At 33.3% G+C, this 20,716-nt stretch overlaps 1 long non-coding RNA gene across 1 annotated transcript; it reads right to left on the reverse strand.

Annotated features, from left to right (window-relative positions):
- Positions 1-13,372: 13,372 nt before the first annotated feature.
- Positions 13,373-15,714, reverse strand: LOC120355282. Its single transcript, XR_005573483.1, has 3 exons — positions 15,612-15,714; positions 14,822-14,935; positions 13,373-13,584 (listed from the first exon to the last, which is right to left on the reverse strand). It is a non-coding gene; the product is annotated as an uncharacterized LOC120355282 (long non-coding RNA).
- Positions 15,715-20,716: the final 5,002 nt, after the last annotated feature.

Consider the following 20,716-nt stretch of genomic DNA (forward strand, 5'->3'; position numbering starts at 1 on the left):
AAATGAACTTACATGTGTTGATTTCACGAAATGACAGCTATCTCCTCAGGTATGCTTGTCTCAGGTATGTTTCCCTCACGAGAGCTCAACTGGTTATGAGGTTCGGAACTCGAGTTGAGAGGTGAGAAAATGCTGTGAAAACAATGAAATATTTAATAACTGAACTGAAATCATTCGAGAATGCTATTCCCCTATGTTGAAATGTTGTGAAATATTTAATAATATTAGAAATCAATCGAGAATGCTATTCCTCTATGTTGAAATGCTGTGAAATATTTAATAATATTAGAAATCAATCGAGAATGCTATTCCTCTATGTTGAAATGCTGTGAAATATTTAATAATATTAGAAATCATTCGAGAATGTTTAAGTGAGTTGACATGGGGGATTTCAGCTTCTAGCAGGTGTTTTCACCCTCTCATGCTGAGTTCTAGACAAGTTTTTTTTTTTCGTCTTCTAACACATGGATGCTATTTGAAAAATGATCGAGTGTCTTATAGGAGAGAGAATACTTACAAACCGATAACAATGTGGGAGCACGTGTTGTTGGAGAGAATTTTGAATTTTTTTTCGCCTTGTAGCACACTTCGCTCTTGCTCGCACAGGCCTGGAACAGAGAGAGAAACATATGCTATATAAACAGAAGCGATGAGAGGAAAATTATCATTTACATCTGAGCCACCTTCACGATGACTTCACAATCAACATCTTCTCCATCATACATCCTGCCGGATAGCCCGCCGCAGCGCGTGCTCAACTATTGGCAGCAGCAGAAAGCTCGCAGCTCAGCTGCCACCTCCGCTGCCACGGCTGCCGCCTCCGCTGTCTCCCCAGCCTCCTCCTCCGCCTCACCCCTGAAGAGACAGGGAATCTACGTTCAATGAGAGAGGGGTGAGGAGATCGTGATTCCGGACAGTCCTCTGCCACAATCTACACCGACTACCTGGGCGCCGCAGCATGCGGTGCTGACAACGCTGAGCAAGGGAAGAGGAGGCTAGTTTTCGAGGACGAGGGCGTGCTCACTCAATCAAAGGTTAGTTTCAACAAATATTATTAACTTGTATGTGCACAGATTTTTTCCGTGATTGATTGTTAAAAAATCTGTGCACATACAAGTCTTTGATTATTTGATACGAATATTATTTGAAGCGAATATAATTTGAACTGATTAGAATGCAAGCGAATATTATTTGAACTGCTTAGAAATTATTGTTTAAACTAATCAATCATGCAACAATGTTAGCAATATTTCCTTGAACTGATTAGAAATGGTATTATGAGATATTATTGTTTAAAGTAATCGATCATGCATAAATGTTACCAATATTATTTGAACTGCTTGGAATGCAAAGGAAATATTATTTGAACCGAATAGAAATTGATGCTAAGGAAATATTATTTGAAATGATTAGAATGCAAAGGAAATATTTTTTGAACTGCTTAGAAATTATTGTTTAAACTAATCGATCATGCAACAATGTTAGCAATATTATTGAACTGATTAGAAATTATTGTTTAAAGTATTCGATCATGCAACAATGTTATTTCAATAACTAATATTACTCACTTTAAATGCCAATTCGATGATGTCAAGTTGAGATTATGACAATAATCTGATGTCTATATAATCTATCGATCAAGTTCTCCCTCTCTCCCGTATGATTTGATGATGAAAAATCTGAAACAAATAAGTGTCTAATGAAATATTTTTTCAACAGAAACGTGTGCAGGAAGAGCACGAGAACTCATCCATAGTGCCGCTGATGGAGGAGGTGCAACGAAGGGAGGAGGAGGAGGAGGAGGAGGAGGAAGTGGAGATAGAGAATGAGATGGAATCAGAGAACTTCCTGAGATTATTAAATAGTCGGACCGGGAAGTCATGGACGCCTCTGCGTGAGCTGGAAGAGGGCTTACCTTATCCAATATGCGATGTGAGAGAGGCGTCCAACCAGCACGGACGGCGAATTGTGCTCAAAATCCGGGTACCCGGGCTAAGAACAACAGATGTGTATCTTCCAGAAAGATTTAGCCGGATTTTGAGCACAAAAGACATTGAAAATTTCAAAATAAAGTGTAAAACATTATCTCTGTTTGTAAAGCATGTTAATGCTTTTATCACCGACATAAAAATTGTTAAATTCTAATGTCGGTAAGCATCTAGCATTAACATGCTTTACATCTTTACATATTATGTATGTGTGAATAGATAAATAAATTGTAATATTGTTTCTATAAAAATTGTTTTCAATTCTTACCTGTTGTTGTTGTTGTTGTTGATAAGTTCGTAATGAATAGTAGAAACACGCAGAAGAAGAAATGCTGCTTCACCTGCTCTGTTGTGAATGATATTTAAATGAGGTGAGTGAGTCTTTTATAGTTTGTTGTGAGCATGCTCAGTAGTCTTTACCACTACACACACACACACACACACACACACACACACACACACACACACACACACACACACACACACACACACACACACACACACACACACACACACACAGCCGTACAGCCAAGAGGCAGCGCCTTCTCGCTCGCTCCCTCCTACATCTGTTTTGCCACGTGTTACTGCAGATGTGGGTGGGCGCACCTCCCCCTTTTCAAATTGCATTCACCTTTTCAGATTTGAAATAATATTCTTATCATTCAAGCAATGTATCATAGCGTATGAATTCATTTCCAACTCGATTGAAAATTGAACCAATTCAATTCAATTCAAGTTGGTGTATTGATTAATTAACCTCAGTTAATGTTCAACCATTGAGTTGAAAGGTAATGAAAAATGGTATGTAGGAGAAAAAAGCAGAGTTCGAGGAAACGGGGTAAAGGAATCTTGAGTTCAGCGGCAAGAGTTTTTAAAGGTGTGTCAGGTTTGGCAGGTAATGTGACATCAACTATTTTAAATAAGGTAATTGATAACCTGGGAGAAAAATATCATATTCCGGGATACGAGTATTGTGGCCCGGGCACAAAGGTTAATGAAAGGTTAAAGAGGGGTGATCGAGGTATAAATTCATTAGATAGAGCTTGCAAGATACATGATATAGCGTATACTCAAAATAGCGATAATAAAACTCGAGCGGTAGCTGACAGAGCTCTAGCAAACGCTGCATGGGACATTTTCAAAAATCCTCAAACACCCCTTGCCGAGAAAGCACTTAGCTATCTTGTTACAAACGTCATGAAAGCTAAAGCGGCGTTTGGTGGGTCTTTGAGAAAGAAGAAGAAGAAGAAGAATGAGAGGAGAAGTTATAGTAACGATATTAGACGCAAAGCTATAGCTCAGTTGAAAAAGCATATTGCAGGAAAAGGATATTTTTTGAAGCCTTTTCCTAGTATTAGTGGAGGGAGAGTTCCACCCCTACCCCCATCATCATCATATGGAGTGAGTTTATTCCCTCAAGTTAAGAAACGTAGAACAACAAAGAAGAGTAGGAAGAAGACAAAGAAGAAGAAAAAGGCATGAATATTGAAGGAGAATTGAGTAATTATGATTTGATTGATTGGTCGAAATTATTACAGATTCAGCTAAGAGGCATATATATGCTAGATACATTACCCAAAAAAATTCTAAAAAACGAGAATGTCATTGTGAATTTAGCAAGGGAAAGCGAGGATGGGACACATTGGGTAGCATATAAGAAAGTTGGCTCTAATGTTTGGTATTTTGATCCAATTGGAAATTTACAACCTCCATACGAATTGGACAAATATTGGAAAAAAGAAAATGGAGTAAATATATTTTATAATGTGGAGCATATGCAACCATTAAATAGCAATTTTTGTGGTCATCTTACATTATTGTTTCTTGCAAATCAGTTGTAATTAAGTGTTTGTGGTGAACACACAAGATGGAAGTTATTACATTACGATCTAACACGAGTAACCTCTATGAACATTTACAAGAAATTATAGAATTGGATAAAAATCGTGAATGGGAAATTGGATTGATTAATTTTTCTAGTTACAATAGTATTGCAAACATTAACAAAGGAACAAATTCCAGCTTCAAATATGGTGATAGATTAATCGAGTTGGATACTGGTGCATATGAAGTTGAGGATATTATAAAATCTTTAAAGAATAAATTGAATATTGATGGGAAGAAGAATAAACTTATTATACGTGCAAACGCAAATACTATGAAGATTGAAATTCATTCTGATAAACCCATTGATTTAACACGTTCTGATTCAATTGCTAAGATACTTGGTTTTGATAATGTTGTTTTGCAGGCAAATAAATGGCATTATTCCAAACATTTGGTTAACATAACAAGCGTTGACAGTATTGTAGTTGAGTGTAATTTAGCATGCGGCAGTTACTCTGAGGGAAAACAAAAACATATAATCTACGAATTTTTACCAAAGGTTCCTAGCGGTTATTTAATAAACGAAGTACCATCACCGATTATTCATGTACCTTTGAATACGCATCGAATTCAAACTATTAATGTAAAGGTAACGGACCAGAACGGATCGTTTATTGATTTCCGTGGAGATACAATTACAATTAGGTTGCACATACGTGAAAAGTAATGGGTTATCTTATTTTCAACCCACGTTCGAATACGTGCATGCACAATCAAGTCATTAGAGAAAGGAACGCGATAGCGTCAACACCTAAAAACAAACGTGCTTTGTCGGCTAAAAGCGCGAGAATATTAGAAAAGTTGGGTTTTATAGTTGATTGGCGGAATGTCAGGAGGTCCCACAGCAATTAGTGGAATTCTGGATGTGGAGACAGACCTTCAGTTTTATAATGATATTACTAAATTCCAATTTCACACTCATACAGTTTATTCGGGACAGGAAATAAAAAACTCTGACGAGGCACGTATTGGCATGAATTCTTTAGATGTCTATTCTTTACCTTGTAAATCATTCATATTGATTGAGGGAACAGTTAACTGTACAAAACCGGGAACAGAGCCGAGCGATGCACCAGTTGCAGCAGACTATAAATTAAGCAGTAACGTAATCGGCAACCTTTTTGACGAAATACGATATGAATTAGCAGGTCAGCAAATTTCTAAATCAAGATTGATTGGATTAACATCCACAATTTAAGCTATTCTAGTGAAGAATACTCTCGATAAAAACACATATCACTTGGCTGGTTTTGACAGAGCAGGATATGAGCTAACGGATAATAAATTCACTTTCTGTGTACCGCTGAAATTAATCCTCCCATTTTTTGAAGATTTTCAAAGAATAATTTTAAATTTGAAACAGGAACTCATCTTATTGAGGTCACCGACGGATCTAAATTGTGTTGAGTCTACAAGTGGAACAAGCGTTAGTGTGAAAATTACAAAACTATAATGGAGAATGCCCTACATAACTTTAGAAGATCATGTAAGACTGAAATTTTTGAGACTGCTCGATGCTGACACTCCACTGAAATTAGGTTTCCGGCATTGGGAAATTTGTGAATTAACAAATTTGCAAAATTCACTTAACCATTCTTGGGCAGTTCGTACCACATCGAGTTTTGATAGTCCAAAATACGTTATAATTGCATTTCAAACTGATCGTAAGAATAAAATTAAAAAATCAATATCTAATTTCGATAGCTGTGGTATTTACAATGTTAAAGTATATTTGAACAGCGAGTATTATCCATATGAAAATCTGCTAGGTAAGAAGGAGGTATTATACCGCATGTTCCTGGATTTTGCGCCCTCGTATTATAATCATTCAATCAATAGCGAACTCGGAACAGAAATTGACTTTAAAACGTTTTGTGAATCAACACCGCTGATTGTTGTAGATTGTTCACACCAACCAAGTCATTTGAAATCATTGACAGATGTTCGTATTGAAATGGAATTTAATAGTGCAGTACCTGCAAATACTTCCGCGTATTGCGTTTTAATTAGCGATCGTGTGATGGAGTACACACCTCTCACGAGCATGGTGAAAGAAGTTCAGTAATTTTATTGATAGAGCGCACCGCCTATATAAGGTGTGCATTCTGCTCAATTTAGTTCATTATCAGTTTCACCAATGAACAGACAACATGTCCTATTCTTTGTGTTCTGATATTTTGGACAAGCCACAAACTCGCTCTATTGGTATTCAGTGCGATCTTGATAGTTTCTATTATGAACCAAGCTGCGGTACACCGATCCAGAAGCCGCTGCAGGTGGAGGAGGAGGAGAGGGAGAAAGTCGAAGGATTCGAGGAGCCCGCCCCCGCCAAAGATAAAGAAGTGGACAAGCAGACGCCTACAAAATTGCTACGGTTGATCTTCACTGGTTTAAACAAGATTGTAATCAAATTATTGTGAAAGAACTTGCCATAATTGATCAGTTTAATAATTATATTGTGTTCCATTTCAAATCACCATTTGCAAAGACAGAATTGAGTGCAAAATTGTATAACGATGTAACATGGTTAGAACGTCACTATCATAAAATAAAATTGGAAGATGGAGATTTAGAATACAGTGACTCATTAATACGTGATTACCTTGCAGGTTATGAGAAAATTTTCACAAAAGGAACTGAGAAATCAAAGTTTTTAAGAAGATTGCATAGCAACGTTCAATGTATACCAGAGGATTTTCCAAAACCTGATTTCAGCTTTTTCACTAGTTCATGGTGTTATGCTGCGTGTAACATTCATAAAAATAGACCACATTCTCGCTGTGCTTTATTCTCTGCCCAACATTATAATTCTTTGTTGTTTAAAAATATGTATCAAACAAATAATTTCTTGTGCGAAAACAATCGAATGCAAAGTATGAAAATGGCTCCGATGTCACGAATTCACAGAAAAGAAACTTTGCTCGTTATGGATTCTTCTACAAACGGAAAGGATTTACAATGTGTTTATTGCTTACATGCATTGAGACTGCATAAAGCGCGTACATGTTGTCTGTCGTCAATTAATGAAGAAAGACCACTTAATTACTCTATAATAGTTCCTGCCTACACTTAGTTTTCTTCATTCGCTCAACAACATGGATCCGAGAAAGTGGTTGGCTGCTGACAACGAATTGGAAGTGAGGTTAAAAAACTGTATTGATTGGTATGATGAGTGTGAAAGTGCAATTAGGAAATCAACTCCTGAAAATTATAGTTTGACGAAACAATTGAAAGACATTTTTCTAAGCATGGTTAATTTAAATGACATAAGAGACTATCTATGTTATTATCGTCCTTATAATTTGTGTATAGATAAGCTAATTAAAATTGAAGATGAAATTATGAATAGTTGTGCTGAAATGTGTAAATAAACGTTTTCTGCCTTCAAATGATTTTTCATTCCAATATCCCATTCACGATTTTTAGTTTAGTTGCTGCTTAGAGCTAGACCTGACAACACGTGTGGGGTGATCTTTTTTATACAGACACGAGCCCCTATAACACGTGCATCTAATCAATTTAGAAAGAGAGATATATCTTTCTCTATTCCCCTCATTCGAGACATGTCAAACATCTGCGAGATGCAGTGTTATGGTTTTTCAAAATTCAAAAAATTAACTCGTCTCTTGATGTCAATTTCATTTAACGAATTTGATTCAATTGCGAAGAATATTAAATTTTCAACAGGATGTCAAGATGTTGATTTACCGTTAACAAAAACAGAAAATGTACACTTTTCGACTTTATCTGAGATTTTCGAACTGCTCAATATTCTAGACAGCGGTCATCTACATTATGATTGTACAAATGATTCAGCATTATCTGTTGTTAAAAATTCCGATGAACTTTGGAAATGCTTGTACGATATTGCAGATAAAAAATGTAAAAGAACTTAGATCATTGTAGAGATTCACTAGTATAGCATTAGATGTGAGAGAGAGAGAATTTCTCAATTCAATTAGATGTAGAGAGAGTCATTGACCTCACTCTGGATTCACTAGTATAGAGTGAAGGATTCACTTTAATTTGACAGTAGAGAATTTTTCCCTCTCAAAGAGATTTTTTCCCTCATCTAGCATTCACTTTAATTTGTCAGTATAGCATTAGAAATATGGATTCACTTTAATCTGTCACCTAGGGAATTTTTCCCTCTCAAAGAGATTTTTTCCCTCATCTAGTAGAAATATGGATTCACTTTAATCTGTCAGTATAGATGTAGTAATATGGATTCACTTTAATCTGTCACCAAGGGAATTTTTCCCTCTCAAAGAGATTTTTTCCCTCATCTAGCATTCACCTCAATTTGTCAGTATAGCATTAGAAATATGGATTCACTTTAATCTGTCAGTATAGATGTAGTAATATGGATTCACTTTAATCTGTCAGTATAGATGTAGTAATATGGATTCACTTTAATTTGACAGTAGAGAATTTGAGAATGGATTCACTTTAATTTGACAGTAGAGAATTTTTCCCTCTCAAAGAGATTTTTTCCCTCATCTAGCATTCACCTCAATTTGTCAGTATAGCATTAGATGTAGAAATATGGATTCACTTTAATCTGTCAGTATAGAGAGGGAATTTTTCCTCCTAAAAGGGAAAATTTTTTTTCCCTCACCTGGGCAAGGGGAAGGGGTGAGAGAGAGAGATATCTCTTTTCATCCCCCTCACCTCCACTGGGCAAGGGGAAGGGGAAATCTATTTTTAGAAAGAGAGAGAGAGAAAGATATATATCTCTCTTTTCATCCCCCTCACCACCACTGGACAAGGGGAAGGGGAAATCTATTTTTAGAACACCCCCACCCTACAGGCAGGGGGAAGGGGAGGCGGGATGGTCGAAGGGTGAGAGGGGGGAGGGGATTTCGAGCAAAAAAGCTTCCTTGAAGTCTTATATTGTATCTACTGTAGATCGTTAGTTTAGCTTTAGTTTGGATTTGTTTTGACAATTTCTATGTTTGTTTAGGTTTCTAGATACCAAATTTGAAAGTTTCAAATTTTCGTCTGGGCCAGCTTCACACCCCAGCCACAGACCACAATAAACAATAAAATGGGTTGAAAAGTGTGTAGATCGTTAGTTTAGCTTCAGTTAAGATTTGTTTTGACAAATTTGAGGTTTGTTTAGGTTTCTAAATACCAAATTTTGAAGTTTCAAATTTTCGTCTGGGCCAGCTTCACACCCCAGCCAAAGACCACGATTCTCAATGGAATGAGTTAAAAACTGTGAAGTACGTTACTTTAGCTTAAGTTTAGATTTGTTTTGACAAATTTGAGGTTTGTTTAGGTTTCCAGATACCAAATTTGGAAGTATCAAATTTTCGTCCGGGCCAGCTTCACACCTCAGCCACAGACCACAATAATCAATGGAATGGGTTAAAAACTGTGTAGATCGTTAGTTTAGCTTAAGTTTAGATTTGTTTTGACAAATTTGGCATTTTTTAAGGTTTCTAAATACCAAATTTGAAAGTTTCAAATTTTCCGGGCCAACTTCACACTAGCCCGGATATTTTCATAAAATTAGTTGAAAATAGTTTAGATCGTTAGTTTAGGTTTGTTTTGACAAATTTGACGTTTGTTTAGGCTTCTGAATACCAAATTTGGAAACTTCAAATTTTCCGGGCCAACTTCACACCAGCCCGGGAAATTTCATTAAATTAGTTCAAAATAGTCTAGATCGTTAGTTTAGCGTTAGTTTAGGTCTGTTTCGACAAATTTGACGTTTGTTTAGATTTCTGAATACCTAATTTGAAAGTTTCAAATTTTCTGGGCCAACTTCACACCAGCCCGGGAATTATCATAAAATTAATTGAAAATAGTCTAGATCGTAAGTTTAGTGTTAGTTTAGGTTTGTTTTGACAAATTTAACGTTTGTTCAGGTTTCTAGATACCAAATTTGAAAGTTTCAAATTTTCGTCCGGGCCAGCTTCACACCCCAGCCACAGACCACAATATACAATAAAATGGGTTGAAAAGTGTGTAGATCGTTAGTTTAGCTTAAGTTTAGATTTGTTTTGACAAATTTGAGGTTTGTTTAGGTTTCCAGATACCAAATTTGGAAGTATCAAATTTTCGTCCGTGCCAGCTTCACACCTCAGCCACAGACCACAATAATCAATGGAATAGGTTAAAAACTGTGTAGATCGTTAGTTTAGCTCAAGTTTAGATTTGTTTTGACAAATTTGGCATTTGTTTAGGTTTCTAAATACCAAATTTGAAAGTTTCAAATTTTCCGGGCCAACTTCACACTAGCCCGGAAATTTTCATAAAATTAGTTGAAAATAGTCTAGATCGTTAGTTTAGCGTTAGTTTAGATTTGTTTTGACAAATTTGAGGTTTGTTTAGGTTTCTAAATACCAAATTTGGAAGTTTCAAATTTTCGTCCGGGCCAGCTTCACACCCCAGCCACAGACCACAATTCTCAATGGAATGGGTTCAAAACTGTGTAGATCGATTGTTTGGACGAATTTGACAAAGCTGACTAGGCCATATGGTTTTGTATAAAAGTTGTGTAGGCTATTGTCTATGTGGAATGTTTATAATTTTGAAAATATAGGAATTGAATGAGCTTGACTAAAATTTCATTAAGTAGATTTCTCAATACATTGATCATGTAAACGTTTATTGTATATTACATTACATCAATATTCTACAGGTATAAAATTAATCCAAAGAATAAAATAGTACTTTGTTTATTCTGTCTGAATTCATTGTGAATATGGTATAGGTACAAGTATTAGAGCATAGCTCCCTTCAATAGAGATATCTTGGTGTTCAATGTTTAGAATTGAAGTACTTCATCCTTATCTCTGAATAATAAAGAAATATCAAGACATAATCTAGATTCACATAGAACTCAAATATAGTAGGTATATGTAATATCAATAGAGTATTGATATTATATTTATGAATAAATTAATATTATCCTAATAAATAATGAAAATCGTTGATTTGCTTTACATCTTATCTGTTAAACAGAATATTCTTAGTATTGTAGAATATCACTGGTATGGAGTACTTAAGCACTCCAAGAAGATCAGAATTTCAAACCATGGGAACTTTTCCAAATGTGAAATACTCTTGCCAAATATGACAATAGCAGTAGGAATAAAACTACAACTAGAACATTTATAAGTAACTATACAGACTGTCAAATATACATTGCAGTATTACTTAACAAAATCAAAATTTATTGTTAATTTATTGAGTATGTGCCAGTACTAAAAGTGAATTAAACACTCCTAATATTAGAAATATACTATTGTTGATACAGGGCTACCGTTTGCTATTCTAATGAATATTGAACATCTTTCATAATCCATTACAGCATTTATTTGAAAATGAAGATTGTGAAGTTCACAAATGTTATGCATTATCGAATATTCATGTACGGTAATAAAGCTGATTATTCAACATCAATAATAAGATAATACTACTTTCCAACATTTTTAATATATATTATATATAGAGAAATAAAAAAGATTTATACAAAATTTAATAATTTTCAAAGATTACTGGAGTTGCTTGTAGCATTAGTATCAGAGAAATGTGTGTCACTACCACCTAATATAATTAATGGTATTTACTTAAATTCATGTCAACATTAATAATCAAATAATAATATTTTTTAACATTTGTAATATGTTTACATAGAAAAATAAATAAGATTTATACAAAAATAAAATACTTTCAAAGTGTACTTGGGTTGTTCATTGCATTATTATCAGAGAAATGTGTTTCACTACCACGTAATATAAAATTAATGGTATTGACTTAAATTCATGTCAACATTAATAATCAGATAATACTATTTTTCAACATTTGTAATATATATATATATATATATATATATATATATATATATATAATATATATATATATATAGAGAGAGAGAGAGAGAGAGAGAAAATAAGATCTATACAAAAATAAAATAGTTTCAAAGTGTACTGGGGTTGTTCATTGCATTATTATCAGAGCAATTTGTGTCACTACCACTTAATATAATTAATGGTATTCACTTACATTCATGTCAATAATTATAATCAGATAATATTATTTTTCAACATTTGTAATATGTATGTACATAGAAAAATAAACAAGATTTATACAAAAATAATATAATAATATATATATATATATATATATATATATATATATATATATATATAATATATAATATATACTAGTTTGTATATTATTGATTATCACATCAATAGAAAGTCTAATGATCAAAAAATACAATAGAACTTCGATAATTCGTAGTAGAGTAGTTCTTCCCTTGACAGAGTAATATATACCGTTAATTGGGGAAACTTGAAACAGTGGGGTAAATTGAAACATTTGGAAATATTTATCTATAATTATTTTAAATTAAATTAATAAATAATTATTGCTTGGTACTGACAGCACTGCAAATGATATTTTTCAAGTAAGACCGCTTGGTATACACTTTGTATGATTGACAATATCTTCTGAAGTTATTAATTTATATAAAAAGAAAGCATTCTTTATTTATTTTCCAAAACCCCAGTGTTTTTTTTCTACCATTCCTGGCAAAACTTCATGTGCAAATCATACTAGAAATTATTGTATCATATTGGTATGAGATGTCACCTAGTCATATATATCTCTTATTCTGTTAATGTGCATTAATTAGAATGAATTAATATGGAAAATGTATATTGAAAAAAATCAATAAGTAAAGTTTCGGGGTAACTTGGAACACATTTCAAGTTCACTCCAAATTCACTTTGTTGATTTTTATCGTTCTATCTGGCCTCAACATTAGTAAGATACCTCCAAGTGTCATAATATGAGTGACAACCCTAGTGGAAGTGATCAATAGAGATCAATAAAAAAAAATGTATTGATATCAATAGGTATTTGGGCCAATACACATCAATAGGTATCCATGGATATGTATTGATGTGTATTGGCCCAAATACCTATTGATATCAATACAAATCAATACATATCCATGGATATCAATACATAACCAACTGTATTGATATCAATACACATCAATACATTTCCATGGATATGTATTGATGTGTATTGGCCCAAATACCTAATGATATCAATACAAATCAATACATATCCATGGATATCAATACATAATCAGCTGTATTGATATCAATACACATCAATACATTTCCATGGATATGTATTGGCCCAAATACCTAATGATATCGATACACATCAATAGGTAGCCATGGATATCAATACATAACCAGCTGTATTGATATCAATACAGATCAATAGCCATCTATAAGCAGCCTGCCCCCTTTATAGAAAAAATCCTCTTTTGAATCGAGGAGAGCAGTTTAGGATGAAGATAACATTTGCAAGGATTATGATATTCTAACCCAGCTGCGACTAGCATCAGACGAGGGAGTATACCTGTTTAATTACCTATAATCAATATAAGTAAATTGGATTCAGTGAATAGATGTCTATTGACATATTGATGAAAAATAGAGGAATGTAAATAGTTGAGACATAAATAATGTGAAAAGTTGTTTATTAAAATAACTATATGCATGTCATTTATCTATGATGAAAGGTCCTTATTGTGGTGCTCCAGATTACTTTATTCTCTTCCCGTTTGGAGTAGCAATTATTTGAGCCACATACCGGTTTATGTTACTGCACCTCAATTCTATCTCAATTTTTGAAGCATTCAGATTTTTCTCCAGGATCCGGTGTTTGAACATTTCTAGAACAAATAACAGTTCAAAGTATAAAATCTTGAAAGATTAGAAAATAAGGATTTTATTTCCTGAATTAATCTGCTAGCAAATTTATTTAATACCCTAAAAATGTATTCAAATATGCATGACTCTTCCTCTCGTGAAAGGAAAGTCCAAGATAACATAAGAGCGTTTTTTTCACGTGAAAATTATGTCCTCACAGTTTTACATTACAACGTCATATTCTGGTGGAAAAGTCGAGAAAACACAATTTTTTTCACGTGAAAAAAAGGTGGAAATGTTCCAACTTTTCACGTGAAAAGTACATGAAACTGAAACTTGAAAATAACGTTTTTTGTTTGTTTTTACAATCATTTTTATGTGGAAACTCTCAGAAAAGAACATGAATAAAACGTTTTTTCTACATTTCTTGTCTCACATTCGGTCATTTCTTTCGCATGAAAATTTCCAAAAATTCACATGAAAATAACGTTTTTTAGAATACATTTTTACAATATTTTATTGTGAAAAGATAGAGAAGGATTACCTTTATAATTCTAAATAAATAACCTTTTCAATTCTTTATTTTCACATTAAAAATCTATAAATCTTATAAAACTTTTGAATAACCACAATATAATGTGGAGTAAACTCTCTACCCTAACTTTACAATAATTTTACACAAAACTGAATAAAAATTAAATTGAACCATCAAGTCCTATTCAGACAAATGGATTTTTCCTAGTAGGTGATATAAAATAATGCAATCTAAGAGTAATACACTATAATTACAAAAAGGAAGCTCATTTTGATTCGTAATCATTCAACAACTTACAAATTTCAAATATTTTTCATGTAAGCTTCTTTTTTCAGCTTTTTGACTTTTTATCAGCCATTTGCTTGTATTAATTAATAAAATAATGTACCTCACAATAGGCGTTTACATTAAAATTTTCCAGTTAAAACTCTTGAGTCACCATATTATACATTCTGAACCTAGTCAACCCCTTATGAAGGGGTTGAAATTCAGTTATACCGTATGTCAAGAGTTAGAGTATTTGACCAGTAACATATCCTGAAAGCTACAGTATTATATCAACAACAGTCTCTAATTTATTGAAAGGTTCCCTTACATATGACTCACCCTGTATAATTACTAACTTATAATGATTAGCACAAGCCTAGAGCTCATGTGGACATCACCCATAAAAAAATTGTTTGACTTTAAATTCTGTTAATTAATTAATCAAAATTGAGACTTACTTAGATTTCTCTTTCCTGGTAAACCGAGTTTTTGGAGACTTCAGCCAGTATTTGATTACAGTGATGCTTCTATATATTTTTCTTCTGTGTTGGAAAATTTCATCACCACAGCTCCTATCAGAGATGAAACAAAAGTTTACTTATAATTAAACATATTTCAAATAATATTTTTTGACTAGAAAATTGGAAAAACACACATGTTGCAAACACACAGTCTCACTCTTCCTTATTATATAAAATATATATTGCTAAAATGAGAGGACTACACTGATAGTTTTTCTAAATTGGAATAAGATATAAAGCTGTTGATATAATTAAATGAATCAATTGCTTGCTGGAAAAAGTTTAAACAAAGCCTGCCGGTCCAGAAAACAACTGGATAAATTTTAATCTATCAATCCACAGTCATATATTATTGATATTAAGTTCATTATAATAACATGAGTATAGATTAGTTTGTGGTGACTTCAATTACTTAGGCTAGGCTAAATAAAAAGTTTTGTTACACATCTAAATTTATATCTACCAGCATATAACCCTGGAATGTGTCTGCCTAGAATAATATTCATCTTATATCCAGCAATGATAAATTCAAGAGGCTTTTCTCTTATTATTAATTTATGCCTTAAATGATACTGTATATTCAGTGTTGTGTTATAAGGTTATGTTATGCATGGCCTATAATAGTCTTTCGAAAAGATTATCATTTAATATATAAGTATTTAGACCTATAATAAATTTATCCTTTCATTTTATGGTACATCAATAAAAACAAAATCACTCGACTTACCTATATTTCCTGGATAAAATCACAAAAATTACCGTTGTCCTTTGCAAAAAACCGTTGGTCCTTGTGCAATGTGCATAGTGTCATCGATCCACAGAATAGATACAGAATGGAAACTTGTAATCAAACGCCTATCTAACCAATGCTTTTTACCTGACCCCAATACTAAACACGTCACGTGACCTTGGGAAGTTCCAATCCTGGTCTTCGATTGGCTCGTGGCAGTGAACGGGATCAATTGATCCGGATCATTAAAGTGATCCGAACCTACCATCAATACTATTACAATGCGGCGCTTCCTAACAAGATGGCGGATTTTGGCGTCAGGGTTTAGCCAAGTTTCCGTACTGTATGTATACTGTTATCGATCATTCTATTGATAGACACAAAATGTCAATATAATATTATCAATACATTGATGAATGATAATTATCGACTATTAATAATTACATATACATAATCTTTACATAATCTTTGTTTGGAAATGTGTTATTCAAATTACATAGTTCAAATAAGTAAAAGTAAAATACAATCCTGATTTCTACATTTTTGAATGCAATAAAATCAGTTTTCCCCGGGAAAAAAGTGAGAATTAGTTTGATATATCGATTGTTAAGACTTTGATAATTATTTCCATTTCACAGTATCAATATTATTGATAATATATCGATATTTTCATTCGATACCATAGTAATGGTGGCAATTTCAAAATTATTGACAATGTTACTGTTATTAAAATATTTGATATTAATTTCAGGTGGAGATTATTGATTTTTTATGGGGGGACATTTATGCTTGACACTGAAATAATGTTGGAAATGATTAAATAGTAGGTTGTTATTATTTGAATTGAAACCCCAAAAATCATTTCAAAGTCTCTGTGAGTAATTCCGGATACTGCATGATTTTCCACATAAACTGTGATCTAATTTGAAAAAGTGTTATAACTTTTCCAATTTTGGATAGAATCATTTCAAGTTCTAGGACAAGGTTGATAATATGAACAGAAACGTTCAGAATTCTTAATGATAAACTAAGTTACTTTTTTTTTATTTTAAACGTCAGTAGCACGTTAACGGCAGGTCTGACAGGATTTTCACATGGGACAAAATGTGCTGGAAATTCACTTCTACACCCGAATCAGTCATCAAAAGTACATTGTTTCGGGAGAAATCTGCCAAAATTATTCAGTTTTCACTGCATTTAAAATTACCTCAATAGGTCTATGAATTGTTAACGGTGTATTGTAGACGATTTTTGCAAGAGACAAAAAGTGCTGGAAATTCACTTCTACACCCGAATCAGTCATCAAAGATACATTGTTTCGGGAAAATTGAAAATCTGCCAAAATGATTACAAGTTTTTAACTGCATTTAAAATTACCGCAAAAGGTCTATAAATCGTTAACGGTGCATTGTAGACGATTTTTGCAAGAGACAAAAAGTGCTGAAAATTAACTTTTACACCCGAATTAGTCATCAAAAATACATTGTTCCGGGAAAATTGAAAATCTGCCAAAATTAATCAAAGTTTTGAACTACATTTAAAATTACCGCAAAAGGTCTTATTTCATTATTGAATAATATTGAAATACAGAATATTATAACGGTGCCCTGTAGAAAATTTTTGCAAGAGACAAAAAGTGCTGCAAATTAACTTCTACACCCGAATCAGTCATCAAAAATACATTGTTCCGGGAAAATTGAAAATCTGCCAATAATATTACAAAGTTTTTAACTGCATTTAAAATTACCACAAAAGGTCTATATATTGTTAACGGTGCCCTGTAGACGATTTTTGCAAGAGACAAAGAGTGCTGGGAATTCACTTCTACACCCGAATCAGTCATCAAAAATACATTGTTTCGGGAAAATTGAAAATCTGCCAAAATTATTCAGTTTTAAACTGCATTTAAAATTACCGCAATCCATGCACTCCTTTTGATATCACTAAACTTGTAGTGATATCAATATAAGTTCATTGACTGTATTTACCGTGATTTCTATTGGTATCCATGGATTTCTATTGATATCCTTGAGCTTCTATTGATATCACTAAACTTGCAGTGATATCGATATAAGTTCATTGACTGTATTTACCATGATTTCTATTGGTATCCATGAACATCTATTGATATCACTGAACTTGTAGTGATATCAATACAAGTTCATTGACTGTATTTACTGTGATTTCTATTGGTATCCATGGATTTCCATTGATATCCATGAGCACTGTTGACTGTCAGTAGATCGGGTTGTAAGGCCGATCTGCAAAGTAGTGGACTGTGTGGAAGTGTGTAGATGAGATCTATATCTGATCTAGGCACTGACAGCTTTTCATTATTTGCTATGAGCGGATTTACAAACCTTGAATGTGTAGATCCGAAAAAATACCTCTGGTTTACTGTGCGTCTGAGCACAAGTAGAATGCACAAAGGTAGTGCAATAATGATGACTAATAATTGAAGAATGATAGATAATAAGTTTCTTATTATCCGTATGTAAAGCTGATATTTGAATGTAACTATTGGAATGCTTAAAATTAATGTAGTTGTAATTAAAATAAAAAGAATTAGGAATGCACTCAAGATGTTTATTGTACCTAGACTTTTTGCTAGTACGTTTAAGAATACTGATACAATGTTTCAAAATGATGTTACCTCTGTGAGCGCAAAAGATTGAATAATACAAAGATAAAGTTGGGATATCAATGTTAATGTTGAAATACACAAAGAGTATATTGATGCTGAAACTAATAATAGAACAATAATGACAATGAGTGATGATTGAATTGAACGTACAAAATTTGGCAATGTTTAAAATGAATAAAATTTAGAATACTTGAAAAATGATAGTAAATATGAGAATCTTAACCGACTAATAAAATCAGTCGAGAGACAAAAATCCTAGATAAAAGTCCTGCAAAATTCTTAGTAATCTTAAAGGTATGAAAATACAGAAATTATATGAATATGAACAATTACCTAATTTCACAAAAAAATGAAAACTAGGAATTCAGTTTAGGTAGAATCCAATCGTACCTGAAGCTTTCAAGCTGTTGACTATGTAACACTGAAAGAGGAAAAATATAGCAACTTGGCTATAATGTAAGCAGAAGGAGCAGAAAGTCTGTCCAGAACTGAAGGTTCGATTAATAATTAAAAATAGAAAAGGTTGAAAAATACCAAATACAATATTGAAAGGAGACGAAGCTCAGCATATTGTATTACATAAGCGGGCTGGGAAATGACAGCTTAACGCATGTCAAGTTACATGGGGAATATTACTATATGTAGAACACATAAGTAATAATAATAGAAGATAAAAAAATTGAATGATTGATAGTACTTAAATAGTTATTATTTAGGAATAAAAAGTTAATCAGGAACAAAAATTGATGGGATGAAGACTACCAGTAAACACAGTGCCTCTGAGAGGGTAAGTACAAAAATGTGAATAATAGAATAAGACTTCCCTGAATAATTAATGATGTGTTGCCGAAGTGATAGGCCTACGGTGACTCAAAATCCTAGGATGGAACTTGACTCCTGTCAAGTACATTGTAGTTGCAGACAGCTGCTGGGCTAATAGAAGTTGAACGATGAAGATATCTTGATTATATCCTGATAAACGATGACCGATGCGGAAGAGAACTTGACTTGAATACGTTGAGATATTGAAAGTTGAGACTGTTCCAATATTAAATTGATAATGAATAACGACGAATGGGCACTTCACAAATTGAATGAGTTTCACTGGTTGAATGTTAATTGGAAAAAAGGTTCCACCATGAGTTAAGTAGAATAAATGTTTGAGGTTATGTCCTAAAGTTGATGTAATTGCAGTGAATAAATATTTGAAAAAAGAGATAAAATGTTCTTGATGAATGAAATCACTGGCATCAGTAAAAATTGAGATTGACAAAGTTCGACTAAATAAATGATGAGTAGCTAAGACTGAGTAGCTAAAAATGAGTAGCGGTTGATGATGAAGGGCAAACTGCACTTGCGCGAATTTCCCGAGATGAAATATTGAATAAGGTAAGCTGCACTTGCACAAGACTTCCCAAGTTGAAAAATGTATCTCCTATGAGCATACAAGATGAATGAATGTAACCGCTAAAAAATGTGTACTGATGCTCAGTAAAAGTGAAGTGATAAATAATAAATCAAAAGTTCATATTGAGGATTGTTGAAAGCTCATGTGGAATTCATGTTGAAATTACTTACAGTTCATAATACTAATATGATGAATAATTGAAAAACGTTGTACGCAGAAAGCATGGCGTGATTTGCAAAAAAGGACGCTTAGTAGAAAAGTCCCGAAAGGTAAGTTAAATTCATAGAAATTATGGTTGAAAAACGTTCACTGATGAAAAATGCGTTGAATGGTTCTCGAATAAGCACACAAACTAGGACATAATGAATGATGAAAATGGATAAAGTTTTCCAAAGATGGACGCGTTAAACTGAGATGTTACATCGTATGACTGTACAAAGAGAGTGACGCTTCTTGCCAAACTGGTTGAAGAAACAGGAACTGCCCATAGCGGAAACATGACGTGAACGGCAGTCATGAGCACAAACTCAACGAATGAAGTGAAAATATAAAATCGATATTAAGCGAACTGAAGGTGTTGAGGTTGAAGTGACTGTTGAAGTATACCAATGGAGGTTCAAAAACAATGAAAATACAATTCAAAATACTTATAGACGAATATTAAACTAGAAAACATTGAAAGAAGCAGACGACAACTAGCGCTACTATCGATCAAGCGATCAATGAAACTGTGACGTCAGAGATCGCATGACACGTGAGAAAGTTGTCCGCGGACTGTAGCAGCGGTAGATTCAAATGCTACAAAAACAAGATGGACGACCAAAAGACTGGCTAAAACATGAGACGAAATCTAACATGAAGCTCCCCCCTCGATGCAGGAACAAGTCTTGTCAACCAAGACGTAGCGAGTGCAAAAAAATGATGAGTATGAAAAAATACATATATGTTAGATGAGTCGAATAGAAATACACGAGCAATACGAAATAATAGGTTGATAACATGATGAATAAATGCTAATACAAAAAGACAAGTAGTGAAAGACTACCAAAA

The sequence above is a fragment of the Nilaparvata lugens genome, chromosome Y (assembly GCF_014356525.2).
Source record: "Nilaparvata lugens isolate BPH chromosome Y, ASM1435652v1, whole genome shotgun sequence".
NCBI classification, from domain to species: Eukaryota; Metazoa; Arthropoda; class Insecta; order Hemiptera; family Delphacidae; genus Nilaparvata; species Nilaparvata lugens.